General features: G+C 50.1%; 1 protein-coding gene across 14 annotated transcripts in view; it reads left to right on the top strand.

Moving 5' to 3' along the window:
* PTPRF (protein tyrosine phosphatase receptor type F) overlaps nucleotides 1-14,668 on the top strand; it is a 404,201-nt gene that overhangs the window by 283,152 nt on the left and 106,381 nt on the right. The gene's annotated exons all lie outside the window — the stretch shown is intronic.

Below are 14,668 nucleotides of genomic sequence, written 5' to 3'. Positions count from 1 at the left end.
CCTTTCTCGATCTCTGCCTCCTCTTGATCGAAGCCAAGTCCACCCTGTCTCCTACACAACGGATAGAGTTCATAGGAGCAGATCTGGACTCCACCCACGCCAGAGTGTACCTGCCGGAATCCAGGTTCTGTGCGATTTCCGAGCTCATCCTCGGACTGCACCGCGCCCCGGTTACCACGGCGCGAGTTTGCCTCCGGCTGTTGGGTCACATGGCGGCATGCACCTATGTGGTAGACCATGCCAGACTCCGGCTTCGCCCGCTACAGTCCTGGTTAGCGACAGTTTATCACCCGGCCAGGGACCCCTTGGACTCAGTGGTGTCCATTCCCTGTTTGGTGCTAAGCTCACTGCGGTGGTGGCTCGACCCGCAGAAAGTGTGCATGGGTGTCCCCTTCGCTGCCCCTCAGCCCTCCCTCTCCCTCGGTAAGGATGCCTCGGATTGGGGTTGAGGAATGCACCTCGGACACCTCAGGACGCAGGGCTTGTGGTCGCTGGAGGACCTCGAGTTGCATATCAATGTCAGGGAGCTGAGAGCGGTTCGCCTGGCTTGTTTGACCTTCCGGTCCCACCTGGCCAGCAGATGAGTTTCAGTCCTCTCGGACAACACGGCGGCAGTCTTTTATATCAACAAACAGGGGGGTGCACGCTCCTCTCCCCTGTGCAGGGAAGCCTTCGCACCGTGGGATTTCTGTGTCCACAGTGCTACCCACCTGACGGCGTTCTACCTTCCGGGGGAGCAGAATGCTTTGGCGGACACCCTCAGCCGCTCGTTCCGGGGTCACGAGTGGTCCCTCCGATGGGATGTGGTGCGCTCAATTTTCCAGCTCTGGGGCTTTCCTCGGTTAGACCTGTTCACCTCGAGGGAAAACAGGAAGTGCCGATGGTTCTGCTCCCTCCTGGGCTGCAGTCGGTCTCTGTCGGACGCCTTCCTACAGTCTTGGGGGGTCAGTCTGCTCTACGCCTTTCCTGCGATCCCCCTGATACACAGGGTGATTTTGAAGATTCGCAGGGATCACGCGCGGGTAATCCTGATAGCTCCAGTGTGGCTGCGCCAGGATTGGTACACGTCACTCCTGCACATGTCCGTTCAGGCACCCCTGACGCTGCCCCTGCTCCCGGACCTGATCACGCAGGACCGGGGCTCCCTCCGCCACCCGAACCTCGAGTCCCTTCACCTCACAGCATGGATGCTCCATGGCTGAACCCGGTGGAGATGCCGTGCTCCCAGCAGGTCAGACAAGTGCTGCTCAGTAGTAGGAAACCATCAACTAGGGCCACCTACCTGGCCAAATGGAAGCGCTTCTCCATATGGTCGGGTCAGCGAGGTCACAATCCGCTGGGGGTCCCAATCCCCATTGTCCTACACTATTTGCTCCACCTAAGACAACTGGGCCTCTCCCTTTCCTCCATTCGTGTTCACTTGGCGGCCATCTCGGCTTTCCATCCGGGAGAGGGGGGTACCTCGGTGTTTGCGAACCCGCTGGTCGGGCATTTCCTCAAGGGTATGGACAGGCTATTTCCGCATGTTCGTCAGCCGACCCCTGCTTGGGACCTGAATCTGGTCCTCTCCGCCCTCTCGGGGCCTCCCTTTGAGCCTCTGGCTTCGTGCTCCCTGCTATACCTGTCATACAAGACCGCCTTCCTGGTGGCGATCACCTCGGCCAGGAGGGTGTCGGAGCTCAGGGCGTTAACATCCGAGCCCCCGTACACTGTCTTATATAAGGACAAGGTCCAACTTAGACCTCACCCGGCCTTCCTCCCCGAGGTCGTCTCACAGTTCCACATGGGTCAGGATATTTTTCTCCTGGTGTTTTATCCGAAACCACACTCTTCCAGTGAGGAGCGGCGGTTACATTCCCTGGATGTCCGCAGGGCCTTGGATTTTTACATCGAGCGTACCAAGCCGTTAAGACGCTCGACTCAGCTCTTCATCGCAGTGGCGGATAGGATGAAGGGGCTCCCGGTCTCCTCTCAGCGCATCTCTTCGTGGATCGCGACCTGTATCCGGGAATGCTATCGTATAGCTAAGACTCCTGTCCCTCCGGTCACGGCCCACTCCGCTAGGGCGCAGGCCTCCTCTGCGGCGTTCCTGGCTCATATCCCGACTCAAGAGATTTGTAGAGCGGCCACGTGGTCCTCCATCCACACATTCTCGGCTCACTACACCATCACGCACCAGGCTAGGGATGATGTAGCCTTTGGTCGTGCAGTGCTCCAGTCAGCAGTGACCTCCGACCCCACCACCTAGGTTAGGCTTGTGAGTCACCTACTTTGAATGGACATGAACAACCACTCGAAGAAGAAAAAACGGTTACCCACCTTTTAGTAACTGTTGTTCTTCGAGATGTGTTGTCCATGTCCATTCCAATACCCACCCTCCTGCCCCTCTGTCGGAGTGCCGGCAAGAAGGAACTGAGGAGGTGGAGGGTTGGCGGGCCCCTTTATAGGGCGCCGTAGTGGCGCCACTCCAGGGGGCACCAGGGCCGACCCTACGGACGCTGCTAGGGGAAAATCTTCCGGCTGGCGTGCACGCGGCGCGCACACACCTACTTTGAATGGACATGAACAACACATCTCGAAGAACAACAGTTACTAAAAGGTGGGTAACCGTTTTTTCTACATGACACTAATCTCCATGCCAGAGGGAACTAATACTGGGTTTGTACAAATGTGCTCTCATGGAGGCTGGCTTTGCTCTTTTGTCCCCTTAATTTCATTGCTTTAAATCAGCAGATTTTGTCCCACTGGTCATTCTAACCTGAAAGCCAGAATGTGCCCCACGCCAGCGACCATGTGCGTAGCACCGCAACCCTCCCAGCACACTCACGCTCACACACCACCCAGTCTCCTCTCCCCCACCCCTGGCTACCCAACAAAGGGCACCGCACCATCTTTCCAGTGTCTCTTCCATGGCAACTGCTTGAATAATAATGAATGCAAGTGGGTAGCCAGTCGCCAGCACCTCCTCTACAGCGCAGTGGAATGGCAAACCCCAGGGTGGGGGCTGCACACCTGGGAGCAATGAGCTTTGCTAACCTAAGAGTGTCACTCTGACTTTACTGCACATCAGTTTCTTTTTATTTATTCCTGTCGCGCTAATACAAATTCTAGCTTTAAAAAACTTTCTGCTTTTTAGTTATAATTTTCTTCCTTTCCTCTTTGTACTAACGCTTCTCTCTAATCTTATTTGCATTCAAATTACCTCACCAGGTGGTACACCAATCAGAGGTAAGAATGCTGAAATGTGTCACATCACTTCATTTCCTGTCTGCCCTGCTCCTTCTCCACCAGTGTTTCTCATCTCCAGCTTTTTCTCTCAGCCCTAACTCTGCCAGTGCTCTTGCTCATCTGCACTCTCCCACTAGCGTGTTGATTTTGGTTTATTTTTAGCGTGACTCCTTGCAGAGTCATCCATTGCAATGTTGCACTGTTGAAAGGGGGTTATTCAACGGAAAGTTTGCAAACTAGAAGCACTTCTCCCGTGTGTCCCAGAGGGGCCGGCTCCTCCTGCGGCTTCAAGAACTCTCTGAACTTCTGTTCAGCATGGTACAGCCGTCACCTGCTGGGTGTCGATGCGCAGGGAGTTTTGATCAGTCACTGTGGTGTAAGTTTAAGACTGTAACATTTTCACAAGAGAACAATCAAACCTTTTGTCACTCTGCTGCTGACAGGCATGAAAATCTAATCAGATGAAGATAAATTCTAGAGAGTTCAGGCAAATCTGGCTGTGAGGTAAGCAGCCCCTTGGTTTGAGAGCTGTGTGAAGTACTGTAGTGAGAGTGAGGAATCCGCCACTCCTGGGGAGATCCAAAAGCCGCCCCATCCCACTGGAGCCAGTTGGCTCTGAATTGTAGCATAGAGATTTGTTTTGAGCAAATGAATCCGAAACAGTTCGGGCTGCTTTAAACCTTCATTAGTTAAACCCACCTACAGTTTGACAGCCCAGCATGCACAGACGTTGGCTAGTTTTTCACAGCCTGCATGCACCAGTAATGACTTTCCCATTGGAGTGTTGTTTTTCTAGCCTAATACTCACAGTTGTCCCTTTATATTAACTTTACTATGTTAATCTGCATTACATGGTAAGACCGTTGAGTTCTCTTGTGATTTCTGTTACCAATCTTGACTGACCCCTACATTTCTTGATAGAATTATTACCCCTCCAAATTGATAGTCTCATTTGTCCAATGCTGCTGCTCCTCTCCTCCCCACCCTCCACTGAATCACTGCTGGAAGTTAATAATTTGACTCTTTCGAACTGGTTCTGTTGCTGTGGATTAATGTTTTCAGCTCCTGTAAAGTGATTTTAGAGCAAATGTGAATTGCTGTTTCTTGTGTATTTGCATCAAGTTGCCTGTGTAGCATATCTGGGTCAGGGAAAAAGATTGAAACTATTTAGTTATTTATAAAAAATGAATGGGTTTATGTATGTGTCATTCCTACTTTTGGAATGCTTCAAGATAGACAGCTGTGATGTTACAAGCTACTTAAACTATTTCTTCATCTCTATTCCTATTACAAATCCTAAAAGGAAGGGACCGATTGAATACTAACTAGCTGAGTGCACCCAGCTTCCAGCGCTGCATACACAACACACTGCATTTCTTGGGCCTTTCCTTGCACAGCAGTCTGCTGACATTAGCGACTCAGCATCAGAACCGTGTGGATGTTCCATACCTCCTGCTTGGGAACTGACCATCTCTCTGTAATAAGAATCATCCATCTCATAAAACATAAATTCCTCTCATTCAAATCCTGACAAGGTATTTTAAGAATGTGCTTGACATTATTTAAAATGTATGTGTCCTGTTTGAATGTCAAAGACGACATTTCTATGAGTGCAAACAGAAGCCATGTGCCCCTTTCTGCCTTTCCCTGACGGATTTCTGCTAGCCTAACGCCTTTTGTTTAAAGCAGAGGTCGTTGAATGTCTAACGATAACAACTGATTAGCTGAAACCACTTTTCTAAAGGAGAGGTTATTGTCCACTTAGATGTGACTGTTCTGCCACGTTCTATACCCCGCTGCACTCTTGTTCCTCGTTATGGTAAGTTCACTGCTTGAGCTTCTCTAGAATCCATGAGCCTGGTCCAAAAGGAAAACTGACTCTGTTTGAACAATCAGTTTGTTAATTAACAATCTGTAATTCTCTGTTGAGAGGTGGTTAGTCTGTGAGGTAGCTTGGGAGTTTCAAGCCTTAGCCCAGTACTTTGAGGACAGGCCTAGACCACTGAAAGACTTATTTGCATGATCAACAGGGGATTAAGATAAGAAATTCCTTTGAAACAGTCCTCACTGAGCCAGGATGAGATTTATTTCTGTGATTAACCTTTTCTGTATCTATTGGGTTTCTGGGAAACTGAGCGGGCAGAAGCCCGCCCAATGCTAAAGGATCCACCCCCAGCTTAAGGGGAGGATCTACAGGACCTCAGAAACCCACTAATTTCGAGGGACAACTTTTCTGTAGTGGGGTGGTCACCTGCTCCTGCCTGGAAGGCCTTAAAGCAGGCCGGGAGAGGGCTGGGGCAGAGAAAAGCTGGGCTGATGGGAAAGCAGCCAGAGCTGTAGCCAGTGCAATCAGGGCCCAGATGGCCCTTATAAGAGGGCAGTGGGCCAGAAGCACAGACAGACTCTCTCTGCTTTCAGAGAAAGAGCAGGGCCTGGCTGCTGGGAAGCTCAGGGTACCTAGAGTGAGGCAGGGCTGGGGAAAGGCCAGAGGGGCTGGGGAGCTCCAGGCTGGCAACTCCCCAGGCTGCAGGGCCTAGGCCTCAGAGGTACAGGGCTGCAGAGGAAGGCAGCAGGTCCAAACCCTCCTTGCCAGTGATGAGTGGCTGATACTGCAGCCTGCCCCAGGGAACGGGGGCTAGTTGGTGACTGGCAGTAGCCTATGACTGAGGCGAGGTGGGGGTTTCCCGGGGAGGGGACACCCTGAGACTGAGGGGTGTATGGCCAGGAGTCAGCACCCCAGATAGCGGGGCACTGGAGTCCAGGGAGGGACACGGGGGCCAAGCGGCAGTGGGACACCGGCCTGCAGAGGGCGCTCCAAGGCTGGCAGAGCTAATTCCCGGGAGAGACCAGCAGGAGGCACTGCAGGGTTGAGTCCCGCACGGCTACACTGTCCTTTCTGTCCAAGCCCGGTGTCATAACTCAGCCACAGGGAGACTCTTCTGTTAGTTATCCGGTATTCTTAGCTCCAGACGTTCTCTCTCCGCCTTTCAGGTGAAGCCCTGGCTGATGGCCAGTCCCAGAGTTCTGTTACTTGCTGGTTCCGCGTCCCTCTGAACAGTGTGAGTGGCATGTTCGACAGCAGGTGGACGAGGAATGACAACCGCTCTAAGTCTGAGGAAATGATGCCTTGCCCTCTGTTTTCAAAGTATAAAACACCAGTTAGTTTTCTGTATTGCTCTGGAATTGAGCTTAATCAACCTTTCAGGGTGTCTTTTGGCTGTTCTCTCCTGCCCTGGTAGGTGTGTGGAGCAGGACATGCGGAGTTCCATGGGAACATTAGCACTTCATAGGTTACATACCAGGTACATGGGCAGCGCCAGAAATAGTAAAGGGACACCATCCGCTTTGGTATTCCCTGTCCTTAACCTGTCTTTGTTATCACACCGCTGTCACCGGTAACACCTACGATTCCTATATGTGAGGGAGAGTACAGGGAAGGGAAGTATTTTCCTTCGTTCTTTTGGTGTGTGTCTGTTGCGATGGTGCTTTGTGTGTGGTCGTTTTTGCTGTTTCCCTTCTTGTTTCTCTTGTTTTCACTCTCAAAAAGGAGGAAAACAAATATTTTTTAAAATGCAGAATGTGATTGTAAAACCCCAGATGTTGGCAGGGAGACACAGGTGGGTAACGACTGGAACTGTTGGTCACTCATTGCTTGCAGACTGACTGGACTTCAAGTAGACTCTCCCTCTAGAACCACACAAATCAATATTCCTTCTGGTTAGTATTGTAGTTCACAGCTGAGACTGAACCGCGAAGATGTATGAGATCCTTTCCAATACCTGTAAAAGCAGCAGAGAGTCCTGTGGCACCTTATAGATGCATCCGACGAAGTGGATATTCACCCACGAAAGCTCATGCTCCAATACGTATGTTAGTCTATAAGGTGCCACAGGACTCTTTACTGCTTTGACAGATCCAGACTAACACGGCTCCCCCTCTGATACTTGAGAGCTCAGAGCCATCCAAGACCCAGTAATGTACCAGGAGACCAAAAGAGCCACGGCTTGTTTTCTATACCTCCCTTTTCTCCTATTTGCGCACGTTCAGTTCCAGAGGTCCAGTGACATCACCAGCTGCCTCATTGGTGTGTATCAGAGTTGATTCCTCAGCAGCAGCACAGGCATCCAAAACAGGTCCCTAACATGCCAATCATCAGGGTCTGGGATGTAATGAACATAATGAGCACTAACAAGGAAATTATTTTTGTAGTTATCTTGTTTGCATAATTGGTGCCACTGATGGGCTGAGTGTATTTGTCTATAATAGCTGGAAGCTGAAGTACAAAGTCCATAGTACTGCGTGATCCAAAGAATACTAGAAATGCTTCTTTTAATTATTAGCTTGTAAGAGACTTTTTAAAAAGTGTTTGGAGTCTGAGTCTGTCCCAATGTTACTTTAGTGAGCACAGATTCTTTAGGGCAATTTACCACAGCATCAAACTCTTGCCATCTCCTCAGATCAGATTCACAATCTACATCCTACAGTCCCCACTCCCCATGCCAGCCCTTAAAAATCCGTCTGGAGTGCTTCTGGAGTAGGGTGACCAGACAGCAAATGTGAAAAATCGGGACAGGGGTGGGGGGGTAATAGGAGCCTATATAAGAGAAAGACCCCAAAATCAGGACTGTCCCTATAAAATCGGGACATCTGGTCACCCTATTCTGGAGGGAGGTGGGTGGAGTGCTCTTCCCAGCCCCAGAGACAGCTCTCCACATGGTGCTGGGATATCTGCAATGCCTTCAGCGCTTAGAAAAGCGCACTCTGGTGGATCAGGAAGGATTATCACAAGCCCAGTAGAATCCCCTGATAGCTGGGCTGTAAAACTCCCCTGTGCAGCTCTCGATCAGAATTGTTTTCCCACATCCAAAAAGTGACCGAAGCGAACTGGAGACCACAGTCCAGACACTGATCAGATTTTTTCCCATACCTGTTTTATACATGGCTTTCTGCTCTGTTACTTCATTCAGTTTTCATTAGCATTATTAACATGATTCGACTACCAGGTCTGTCAAGGCCAAAACATAGTAAGTGTCAGTGTCTCAGGCAGGTTTGAGAGCCGCAGTGGAGTGGGTGGGTTGATGCCACGTGTCTCTTTCACATCGTGGAGCCGTTTCTGCAGCTTACCCTTAGCCCAGAGTTAGAATCGGTTCTCTCCTCTCTTTGTGTTGCTGTGTATAAAGCACAGGGGGCAGCTACTGTTTGTTTGCTGCCAGTGAGGGCGTCTCTGTTTGAATGGAGCAGGAGCCAGCGTGGCTCCATTGTACTGATTTCCATTGGAGATGCTCCAGCCAAAGCCGCGTACGTCAGCAGGAAGTGATCTACAGAAACAGGGTCTTTAAATTACTTTAGACAAAGTCCTGGATTTAAAAAGGAGTTGAGAGGGGATCCGCCTCTCTGTGGTGCCTTTTAGTGAGGGGAAATGGAGGGCAGCAGGCCTCAGCATCATGGATTGTTCTGCTCACCAAATGGCTGACATGGAAAGCAACTGCGGAGGAAGCCACACGTTGGATTTCTCTCTTGTGGAGGACGTGGGCAGGTTGTTCAAGGCAGAGATGGGGAGGAGTGAGATAACTAGGCGCCCAGGGATGCAGGTGGGTGAAATTCTGTCTCCTGTAGAGCCGCTGGCTGAGCAAGGAGAGTGTCTGCATTAGGAGCTGGGATCCATTAGCACCAGCATTGTGACCCTCCTGCTTACATAATGCAGCGGAGATTCCTCTGACTCTTGGGCATTTCACTTGTGTTCATCCTCCTAGTCCAGGGAAAAGATAAAACTCTTCTGGTCTTTGTGCCCTCGTGGCTGAATCCAGGAGTCAAACGGGGGTGCACCTGTGCCTGGGAGAGCTCCATGCAGAAAGTAGCCCCGAGAGACGCTGCGCAGAGCTCCCGGTGTGTCTGCGGGGTTCCGCTGAGCAGCACAGCCTCTCCACTGTCCGTTTCAGGGTTCGGGTTTCAGAGAGTTAAACTGGTGTTGGAGCTAAAGAGCTTTTTACACCGCGTTACAGACGGTGGAGAGAGAAGGGAGCCCAGCCCGCCCTAGCGTATCTGCCAGGCTGGTGGCCTTATCAGGATCTGCCTTCCCCATGTTCTGCACAATGTGCTTTTTAAATGCCACTTTTAAGCACTATCATTGCTGCTAATGATTTTTCCTAAGCAGCACGACTGTATTTGAATAGATAGGAATCTTGGAGAGCTGCTGCGGGGCTGTCGTCTGCGCCCATGTTGAAGGAGGAAAAAAACCTCCAAAATGAAGAAGTGATTGGCACGGAGGCCCGAGTGCAGAAGAAAGAGCTGCTTGTCAATCATCAGCAGCCATTTCTTCCCTCAGCTCCAGAAAGTCCAGCCTCATCACTGTTCTCCCTGGCCCCGGAGAGCAGCCGGGGGCTCTTCTCACAGCTTGCAGCGCTGTGCTGTGTTGTAACAGACCTGAGCTGTGATCAAGATCAGCTTATCGCAACCAATGCCTCTCCTAGCAACCTGTGCTCCCCCTGCCCATGGTGGGGAGTGGCTGCGGAGCTAGAGCCCTGCTTGGGAGGCAGGCTGAGAGGGGCGGTTCCATGTCAGTGTAGCCTGACACCCTTGCCAGTGGAAGAGCTGGCAGGCATAGCAATGTGCTCCCTCGTTCCCTCGGCGATGCCGTGTTTGTTGTTAGTGTTTTAGGGCTTCCCTCCAGGTGTGGTGCTTGCTAGAGCAGGTCGGCCCACGTAAGTCGGTGACCTTAGCCAGAGTCCTCGTGCAGCACGTGCTGCCCAGGAGGGAACGTTTGCACGGTCGGGCCCTTAGATGTGTTTTAACAACATTTAAACATTTCCAAAGTGTATTTTTTAAATCCAGTCACAGTTTCTTTGTCTAATCAGCAGAGCGGCTGTCATGGCACTGGGAGGTGGGGCTGGGCGTCTGCCCTCTGAATCCTGCCTAGCCGGAGCCCCGTTGGGTGATTAACACTTATTGAGCAGCTGTTAGCCCCCAGATTTCAAAACCCTCTCCAAAGGCAGGTCAAGGTCGGTCTCATTTTTCCAGGTGTACAGAGAGAGATTGGGGTGGAGAAAGGGAAGAGACTTGCCCAAGGTCACCCAGAGAGTCAGTGGCAAAGGTCTCCAGATTCCCAGCCCTGTGCCCTTGCTATAGGGTAGCAGGGCACAGAGGAAACGACAGACATGGCTTTCCCAGCACTAGCAAGTGAGTAAATGGTTAATTGTTGATTTGACAACTATCAATCAGAGCAGTTGCTAAGAACTGATAGAATTTACCAGTGCTTGGAAACTCCCTGTCTCTGTGACTTCCATCAGCTCTGCAGATGGGGGCTGGTCAGTCCTCCAGCCCCGCCGGGGCCGCTCCCCGTGGTAGGGTTTCTAGTGCCTTCTCCAAACCAGAGGTGAATTTCTCAAGTGATGAGGCTCCCAGGAGCCAGTTCCATCACTGCCTGGGGGATTTTCCTCCTCCTCAGCCTGCGTTGTCCCATTCCCCAGCTGTGGCCTGGCCCCTTGTTTCTCTTCAGATAATTCCTCTGTAGCATGCCCACCCTGCCGATATTTGGGACCATGTACATCCCCCTGCTGTGTCTGTCACTTCACCCTTCCTTTTCCCACTAGAAAAACATCTGCCATCGCAGTATCACGGTGGGGCAGCTTCCTGTTGGTGTTAATTATTTTGCAGGCCCTTCACGTTTGTTTAGTGATGGTTTTGTAGTGGTCAGAATCTCTTCTCTGGCACAGACTGGAGGTTTCCTTTTACCTCCTTCGTCTCCTGGGACCTCTCAAGCGTTCTCCAGGCAGTGCTCTGTGGCCCTGGTCACTGTTGTCTCCGCGTGCCCATAGCTATACTGGACACATCTCGAGTTGCTTGCACAGTGGCCTGAGTGGTGTGAGGACTTGTTGCTGAAGCACAGTAACGTACACTGAAAGTGGTGTTCTTAGAACCACGCCCCTGTCCACACTGGCCATGGCAAGCAGTGACAGAGTTTCATCTGCAACAGTCCTCTTTGCAAGGCTCTTCCTTCATCCCTCCCTTGCTCTGACATTTGGGTGCCTTGAGGTTAAGCACCTATGGATTGGCTAAGTAATGGTTAAGGAAAGTGGGGAGGTCATAAGGCTGCATTTGCATGTAAGCCCCAGTGAAGTTCACTTACCCGGCTAAATAACATAGAGGATGTCTTCTTGTGCTGCCTCCACCCCTGTCCTGTCCTCACACAAAACCCTCTCACCCCTATTTACTGGGGCTTTCAACCCAAGCCAGCCGGCTCCTCTGGCTGTAGCCTAAAAACAGAGTGAGAGACTGTCACTTGGACTTGGTAACCTTACGAGAGCCAGTTCTTGATTTAATTGTAAGTTGAGCACAGGATCTGGTCCAAGAGGTGAATATAATGGAATTGCTCAGTAATAGTGACCATAATATAATTAAATTTAACATCCTTGTAGGGGGCAAAATACCAAAGAAACCCACCACAGTATCATTTAACTTCAGAAAGGGGGACTACACAAAAATAAGGAGGGAAATAAAAAGGAACAGTCACAAGAGTGAAGTGCCTTCAAGCTGCATGGAAACTTTTTAAAAACACCATAAAGAGGCTCAAATTAAATGTGTTGGAGAAAAACTCAGTTCTCACTTTTTGGTTGGGTGCAGCAGAGTCAGATACTTTATTTTCTCTTTACAATTGCAAAGAGGGAGGGAGTGCGCTAGGACACAGGGTTGCCCCAGTCCTAGGCAGGTCTCTCCACAGGTAAACAATTCCAGCAGCATTTATACCTTTTGTTACAGACAATAATAAGCAACAGCTGCATTTTGTTTATACATAGGTCATCCTGAGATCTTGTTTTTCTCACTTATTTAACTAGGGTCTACATTTCATATTATCTACACATTATCGACACAAGGTCGCAACAACTTCTCACACAGTTCTTTCCCACTCGCCTCACGCGATCCTCGCTTCTACAAATCTCGCATTAGTAGGGTTACAGCTAGCCTGACTCTTGCTAACAGAGACTGTCTTGCATTAAGATCCCCTACAAATCCCTGTCAGTTCTCTCTCTACTTCCACAATTGCATACCCCAATTTAAAAAAAAGGGGGGGTAAGAGAACCACACACAAAAAATGACACCTTGAAGAGATAACTCACTTGATATTGCCCTGTTCTGTTCATTGTCTCTGAAGCATCTGTCTTTGGCCCCTGATGGAAGACAGGATACTGGGCTGGATGGACCATTGTTCGGGCCTAGTATGGCCGCTCTTACGTTCTTTTAACCTACCCACGTTGCGGTGAGGATGCAGGATAAATCGCTTCAGATAGTCCTCTAGTGCCTTCCCACAATCCCTCCTCCTCTCCACCCCCGAATGTGCCCAGAAGGACAGAAACATTCTCCCATAATTCACTGGGAAGGAATCCTGCAGCAGCACCACTTCCTGCAGCACAGAGAACCATGGGATATGTTCTGAGAAGTCCTAGTGACACATGCAGGGGAGTGCAGTTCCAACACAGTATTTTAGCTATGGCTTTGCAGTGTAGTGCTCACGCCTGGGCTAAGCTAACCTGGGAGGTCAGCACCTGAGTTAACTCTGCAGTGAAGACACACCCTAGAGAGTAATAGGAGGAAATTAAGAGGGGGTAAAATAGGCTAAATATCAGAGAGATCGTCCCGCCAGTGAGTGCTGCTAGATTGTGGAACAGAGCCCCTGGGTAGTGGCAGAAGCCCTATCATTTGGCACATTTAAAACTGAATTGGACAGAACACTAATACGTTACAATCGGGAGCCATCCCGCATGGGCCCCTGGGTATGCACTAGATAACCGAATAGGTGTTTTCCATCTCTAGATTCTGTTCTTCTCTCCAGCTTGTCAGGGCCGGGAAGCTTCCTCCCACTCTGCTGCCTCTGTGAGCACGTGGAAATCCAACATTTCCCCTGAATTCAGCAATAATGCATGAGAGATGTTGGGCTGGGCCTGCATTTCGAGGAGGTCCAGAGATCTCTGTGGTTTGGGGAAACTAGCATATTGAGTGATTGCAGTAGCATGTTTTCTCTGTCTTGCTGAAGCCTCATTTTCAGCCCTAATGCAACAACAGCGAGGGCTTTGTGCATCATTTGTATTATGTGGCAGAACTCCGGGAAGTTCATTTTTTTCCCCCCATGACACACAGACTTCTGCTACAGTCTCAATTTATCCTTCTAAATAATGTAGGTGACGGTGGTTGATTCACATCACTTTCTCTTCTCTTCTAATGAGATGAAAACCTGAGTTTGACTCCTCCGCTTGAACTGAGAAGAAGGAGATGGCAATTTCTGCAGCTATTCACAGTGCTGCTCTCCAGTTATTCTGAACCGTGGTGGATGGAAGTGGGTTCAAATTCTTACAAGCAAAGGGGTTAATGTTTTCTTCTAGTTCAAGTCTGGTTTGTGAGCAGAGTTCCCCTCCGACAAGCTGCTGGAGCCAGAAAAATCTGAGCACTTGGGTGCGTTAAACAATGAATTCCTTGTTGCCATGGGAAAGCAGGCAGAGTAACAGAGAGAGCCGTGTCTGGGCATTTGCCCTTAATAGTGGCGGGTTACTTTTTAGTCTTGTCACCAGGTGTATTCTGGGTCTCTGTCATTTTCTCACCTCTTTCCATCTGGGCCCCACCTGCAGCCCAGTTAGCAGAGTTTGGGTTTAGGTCCAATCCATACAAGGTGGAGAGCAGACTTTGAAATGTTAATGCCATTCCAGCCAAACCGGTGCTGAACGTGGGGGGGACAGCCCGTGTGGATGGGGGTTGACCACAGTTCACCTGAGAGGATTAGAAATTGTGTGTTAAATGGTCAGGCGCAGGGTAGACATAGCCTTGGTCTCGTGTGGTTAGCGCGACTCTCGCTATGTTCTGGGGGTGGTTGTTATCATTTGTACCCTTGGTGCCCTGGCACGCTAGACGTGCGATCACTTCTGTGCCCAGAGACGCTTACAGCCTGAGTGAAATATTCCTGGGGCGGGAAGAGTGGGAACAAAGGCAGAGGGAACTCGGTGATGTCCTTTGTTCTGCAGATTGTTTGCTTTTGCTATTTGGTGCTGTCTGGGATCAGGTGAGAGTGAGGGAAGGACTGGCATGGCGAGAGCTGATTAAAGGCAAGTCTAAAGATGTGGCTTTTGAGGAGGAATTTGGTGGAGAAGAGGGAGGATGAGCAGGCGGCAAAGCCCCAGTTCTGTTCAGCAGAGGCCATGACTGTGGAGGAGTAAGAAGCAAACAGCAGTGGTTAGGCTACTTTTTGTTCATCTGCTTTGATTAGAAAAATCTAATTTTAAAGTCTGTTAAAGGTCCTCTCGTTAGACAGGAATCCTTTCCGTTCAATGCTGTAATTAACATGGAGCTGTGTGTGTTCTCTTTATTTAAGCAGTGCATTTAAGTACCTGTGTCCACTGGAAAGGCGTCAGTAACTGGTTTTCCCATGCAATTAAAAACACTCACCCTCCCCAGCCTT

The sequence above is a fragment of the Mauremys reevesii genome, linkage group 8 (genome assembly GCF_016161935.1).
Source record: "Mauremys reevesii isolate NIE-2019 linkage group 8, ASM1616193v1, whole genome shotgun sequence".
In the NCBI taxonomy this organism is placed as follows: Eukaryota; Metazoa; Chordata; order Testudines; family Geoemydidae; genus Mauremys; species Mauremys reevesii.
Note: the sequence above shows the minus strand (reverse complement) of the source record. Positions and strands in the feature narration are given on the sequence as shown.